At 38.6% G+C, this 6,433-nt stretch overlaps 1 pseudogene; it reads right to left on the bottom strand.

Moving 5' to 3' along the window:
- Window positions 1-3,327: 3,327 nt before the first annotated feature.
- On the bottom strand, window positions 3,328-4,957 carry LOC102756244 (annotated as a pseudogene).
- Window positions 4,958-6,433: the final 1,476 nt, after the last annotated feature.

The following is a 6,433-nucleotide window of genomic DNA, read 5'->3' as shown; positions in this document are numbered from 1 at the left end:
AAATGAAAAGGGAACCCACTGTAGGAAGAACTTATTTACCAATGATACTACTCATAAAGGGTTAATTTCCAAAATATATAAAGAACTTATACAATTTAACAAAAGGAAGACAAACAATCCAATTAAAAAATGGTCAAAGGATCTGAATAGACACTTCTCCAAAAAGGACACACTAGTGGCCCATAGACATAGGAAAAAAATGTGCAATGTTACTGATCATCAGAGAGATGCAAATTAAAACTACAGTGAGTTATCACCTCACACCTGACAGACGGCTACCATAAAAAAGTCAACAAACAACAAGTGCTAGTGAGGATGTGGAGAAAAAGGGAACCCTACTACACTGCTGGTGGGAATGCAGACTTGTGCAGCTACTATGGAAACAGTGTGGAGTTTCCTCAAAAAATTAAAAATAGCCCTAGCAGGTTTGGCTCAGTGGATAGAGCATTGGCCTGTAGACTGAAGGTTCTGGGGTTCAATTCCGGTCAAGGGCACAGGCCCAGATTATGGGCTCAATCTCCAGCTGGGGGTGTGCAGGAGGCAGCCAGTCAATGATTCTCTCTCATCATTGATGTTTCTATCTCTCTCCTCCTCTTCCTTCATTTCAATTAAAATATAAACATATACCAGTATTTTAATTAAAAATGGAACTGCCATTTGACCCAGTGATCCCACTTGTAGGAATATAGCCTAAAAATACCAAAACACCAATCTGAAAGAATATATGCACCTCTATGTTCAAAGCAGCATTGTTTACAATAGCTAAAATTTGGAAACAGCTCGTGCCCATCAGTAGATGAATGGACAAAAAGGCTGTAAGACATTTACAGTATGGAATACTATGCAGCTGTAAAAAAAGAAGGGCCACTTACCCTTTAAGACAGCATGGAGGGACCTGGAAAATATTATGCTAAGCAAAATAAGACAGTCAGAAAAAGACAAATATCACATGATCTTACTTACTTGTGGAATCTAGGAATAAAATAAACTGACCAACAAAAAGGTTCAGAGGCATAGAAGCATGGAAGAGACTGAGTGATCTCAGAGACAAGGGGGACCGGGAAGGAAAAGAGGTTAACCAAAGAACTTGTATACTTATATGCATAGCCCACGGACACAGACAATAGTGTGATGAAGGCCTGGAGTGGGGTAGGGGCTGGATGGAGGGTTGCAAAAGGGAGAAATCGGGGACATTTGTAACACTGTCAACAATAAAAATATATATTTAAAAAATAATCTGAAGTATAAAGTGGTTATTTTGACTGCTTGATGGTTATATTGCTAGATAATAGAAAAAATGTATTAGCGTTGCCACACACACACACACACCCATTTCCTGAATCTTAAAAAAATTACTATTTCCTCTTTAGACTCCTCGTATAATTTAACAGAAGACAAACATCAACATGGAGGGAGATCTCCTGGAAGATTTCATTTTCCTATAGTCAAAGAATATGAAAAAGAGCCATTCTGGATAGCTGAGCTGGTTTCAAATGTATGTATTTGTGGCAAACACATTCAGCTCACAAGGAAACCCTTCTCCTAACACATCACTGTACACTGTTATAGTTTAAGACTCCTCCTACTGCCATGCCCTCATTATATCAGCGTGGGGGATGGAGGAAAGACCTTAACCCTTCTTGCTGTGATTTCTACCCTTTAGAGTGTGTGTGTGTGTGTGTGTGTGTGTGTGTGTGTGTGTGTGAATTTTTGACATTGTGTTCTCTTAATTACTAACTCACATATCTGGTTTTACCAGTCATCTTGCTTCTTGGGTTTCTCTACTATGTTCCATGTAAATCAACAAATTAACTTGCTTTTAACATTGCCTAGGACAGCGATTTCAACCAGTGTGCCACTGTACATTGATGTGCTGCAAGAATTTTAAAACATGCAAGACCTATTTAGTCAGGGGCTTTGACCTCTTTTCCCTTAGATTGTCAAACACAACACTCGTCGTTTGGTGTGAATGAGTCAAAATTATACTTTTTTGGGGTCAAATTGGCAAAAACTTTATTTTTTGGTGTGCCACAGAATTATAGTAATTAGTTTGTGGGCCATGAAATGAAAAAGACTGAAAATTGGTGGCCTAGGAGAAGGACAAAGAGCAGTAAAGACAATAAGAGTGGAGTTATTTATAACAGGCAGCTCTGTTTAATAACTAAACATGATTTTGTGACTACTAATTTGTACTTTTTAATTCTTTCACCTTTGTGAAAGAACCAGCCTCCTTCCCTCTGGTAACCATCAGTCTGATTTCTATATCTATGAGACTGTTTCTATTTTGTTTGTTCATTTATTTTACCCTTTAGATTTCATATATAAGTGAGAGCATATGGTATTTGTCTTCCTCTGACTTATTTCACTTAGCATAATATCCTCTAGGTTCATCCATTGGTAAGATTTCATTTTTATGGCTGAGTAATATTCCATTGTATATCTGTACCACTTCTTTTTTATATACTGGTCTAGTGATGTGGGTTGCTTCCATATCTTGGCTATTGTAAACAATGCTGCAATAAACATAGAGATGCATATATCCTTTTGAATTACTATTTTGGGTTATTTCCCCACTATTTTGAATTGGTTTTATTTAATTTTACAGGGGCCTGGTTGGAGTTTAGTATGTAATTATAAGTCCAGTAACAATTCTACAAAAATGGACATACAATGACAGAATTTCTTTAAAGCAACTAATACTTTTGCATGAAACATGCATTAACTGCTACATGTTGGCCACAATCAGTCTCTACAAGAAGAGATAGTCCAATACAGTCAATAAGAAAACTAGTTGTGAACAAAAGGTTTTTAAAAAGAGAAATTTTCTGGTTAATATAAAAGAAGGAAGAGTACCTTTCATCAAACTAGCCCTTGAGCACTGGATGATTTGTATTATTGTGTTACACAGTATTGCGTCATCTCTGAGACCTGATCCTGACCTGTTATAAGAAGTAAGCAACTTTCTGGTAGTTAAATAAAACATTTGAGAGGTTATAAACTTTCAGGACACAAAGGTCCACTACTTGTGTAACCTTGTAAAGAGGGTGCAGAAATCTTGACTTGGAAGAGTTCCCAAGCTGGGGATTGCAAACATCCTCTAAGATACCCTGAGCTTTCCAACCTAGCCTGTTTACCATTTTTCTAGAAGGCCAGTCCAGGCCACACATGCATCTCCTGTGACCGTAAGACCTTCCAGCTCCATACATCACTCTTCAAGAGGATCTGTAATTAGGTGTGATGCAGGAAAACATTGGATGGACCATTTCTTTGAGGCCTTGACTTCCTGTAGTTCTCATTCATCTCATCCAGGAATCAGTGGACACTTGTCTAAGTGACGGCCTGTGTGAGAACGCTCCATACTCCACTCTGGCTGTAATAATACTGCATACCATCCACTCTTCTCTTTTTTTACTGAAATTCTTCAAAAAACTGTGGGATATCCTTTCTCTTTACAACCATGCCCTCATCAGCAAATCTCTTGAGATAGTCCTTAAGTTTAGTCTTAAGTCATTATATTCACAAATAAGTTCCACTTGTTAAACTCTGTTAATGCTGTTAAGGGTACCATTAAAGGATTTGCCTTGTCAGATGCCTGGTCAACCTTGCCCTTATTTTCATAAGCCAGAACTGTATCATATTCATCTGTCAGGAATAGGACATCTAGATCTCCATACATTTTCATATGCTTTTGCAGGAACATAACTTGCTATGCCAGTTTAGAGGCCAATAGGTGGCAGTGTCTCTCTTTATAAAACATGGGTTTTTTTCCACATTTAACCTAATTTTATTCATGCTTGCCTTGGGATGAGGACTAGATCATTCAGTAAAAATATATAGTAAAAATAAAATATGTCTTATCATATACAACTTTTAAAGTACAATAATGATGTGCCTTACTTCCATGCACATTTGTCTAACATTACAGTTGTTTTTGTGTTTTTTTTTATTGTTGAGGTTATTACATATGTTCCTCTCCCTACCCCCTCTCTTTGCTCCCCTCCACCTGGGTCCTACCCCACCCCAGGCCTTCCCCTCACTATTGCCTGTGTCCATGGGCTATGCATATGTACATATAAGTTCTTTGGTTAATTAAAACACTTAGTTTTAACCTCTTGAAGTCTGCAGCCACGCTGTGATTCTGTGTTGAGACATTGATTCTCAAACACTGTCTGGAGGTCAGCTTCAGAAGTGGAGCTGGTCTGTGGTTTATTAGTCTGCTCTGCTTTAACTTCCTTCACAACATCCTTTGTATGTTATGGAACATCTTCTTTGAACATAATATCTTGATGATCTTCATTTTCAGGTTTGATAACTTCCTAATCTCCTGTTCCATCGACATTCAGCACTAACCCACCATTCTCAGCAGGTACTTTGGTTACTGCCAATTGTGCAGCATAAGCCCATGAGAAAGAGCAGCGTTTCACACAAGCCCTGCAAACCATTTCTTAGAAATAACCTACTCTCAGGGGGAATGGCACTTCCATGGAACCAGTCTTCATAGACTACATACTGGATCATCTCATCTGGAATTTCATCTTCAGGGTAAGGTCTCTTACAAATGCAGTACAATCCAAAAAAGTTGTCATTATACTTATTGCCAGAATTTATCTTTGCATTGTCAGGAAATAATTTGCATTCCAAATTTTTAAACTTGCTGTTTCCACAATTACAAGGAAAATTTATTTTTGTGAATAGCTCAAATAGTTTATGACTTCCATGACATTCAAGACTGCAAGCTAGGCAAATTCCTGCTTGGTTCTTCTCTCTCAGGGGTGCAGGTACTAACTACAGGTATATAGTGCCTGTCTCTTTATTGAGCTGCAAGTAGGAACACTTCTTGGGGTCGCTGCCACCCAGTACGGTGCATCCCTCATTTTTCAACTCTTCCTCGACCAGCCAGCGATACCACGGGCTCCAGCTCCCACTGCTGCCCAGTGTGACCCTCAGCTCCAGCCATCCTCAGCTGTCACCGGACTGCAGCTTTGCTCTAGTGGAGGCAGGAAAAGAGACAACGAGAGGCGTGGCTTTGAGTTTCTTTTATCTAGAAGTGGAATTGGTGGGCCATAAGGCAATTCTAATTTTAATTTTTTTGAGGAATCTCCATGCTGTAGAGGCTGCATCAGTCTGCATTCCCACCAATAGTACACACAGGTACACATTGTATTTACCCATAGTTTTGCTTGCCATGGTCTTCTTTCCTTCCTGACGTTCCAAGGTTTCTTCTTTGATCGTTTCCCTTATGTTTCGAGACCTTCTTTTAGGTATTAAGTTCTCTGATGACCAGTTCTCTTAGTTTTCATTCATTTGAAAATGTCTTGAATTCTCCTTATTCTTGAAGAATATTTTCACTACATTTAAGATTCTGGGTTGCCAGTCCTTTTCTAATCAGGACTTGAAATTTATTGTGCTATTTTCTTCTGGCCTCAAAGATCGCTGATAAGAAAATTGAGGTCATTTGAATGTTTTAGCCCCTACAGGTAAAAGTCATTGTTCTCTGATTGTTGTCAAGATTTTTTCTTTGTCTTGGTTTTCAGAAATTTAGTTATATGTCTACAGGAAGCCACTGCTTGCCAATACTGTCATGAGCGTGCACCAAGGAACACGGGAGGCCAATGGACCTTGAGCGTCAGCAGGGCTGACACTAGGCACTGATTGTTCGCGTTGAGATAGTGGTGGCTCAAAGCAATCTCCTGACCGTATTGCCTCCAAGTAAATGTTTACTGGATTCACTGATCTTTACTGACCTTTGAGACGGTCTGTCTGCTACCTGTTTGCCATGCTTTACTGAGGGCAAGATGTGTATCTAAAACTGAATAAAAAGCGGATAAGGCTAGATCTCGGTGTGTCTCCTCAAGAAAGAGACTCTACCTGGCCCCCAACGCCTTCTAAATTGATATTTCTTGTATAGTATTTTCATTTATGAGTCCGCCCCTCCTTCAGATCCTGAACCTCACTGTGAAGGTCGCGGTGTGTGTCTTCTGTGAATTTCTTTGACCTGCTTGTAGTTTGCCCAACTGCTTGATATATAAGTTTATGTCTTTTGTCAAGTATGGAAAGTTTTCAGCCATTATTTCTTTGAGAACTCTTTCAGCCTTGTCTTTGTCATTCTCTTCTTCTGGGATTCTGATGACATGAATATTGAATCTTTTTGTTATAGTTCCATAGATTTCTGCGTTTATTTTACTTTTCAGTTTATTTCCTCTCTATCTTTACTTCTATTCTTCTATCTTCCAGTTCATGGATTCTTTGCTCTGTTTTCCATTCTGTTATTTAGCCCATCATTGAGCTTTCTTATTTCAGTCATTACATATTTTTCAGTCCTAAAATTTCTATTTTTTTTATTGCTGAGGCTTTCAATTTTTCTATTTGTTTCAAGCATGTTCATAATTGCGCATTGAAACATATTTATCTTATTTAGCATTAAAGTCTTTGG

The sequence above is a fragment of the Myotis davidii genome, unplaced genomic scaffold (genome assembly GCF_000327345.1).
Source record: "Myotis davidii unplaced genomic scaffold, ASM32734v1 scaffold1947, whole genome shotgun sequence".
In the NCBI taxonomy this organism is placed as follows: Eukaryota; Metazoa; Chordata; class Mammalia; order Chiroptera; family Vespertilionidae; genus Myotis; species Myotis davidii.
Note: the sequence above shows the minus strand (reverse complement) of the source record. Positions and strands in the feature narration are given on the sequence as shown.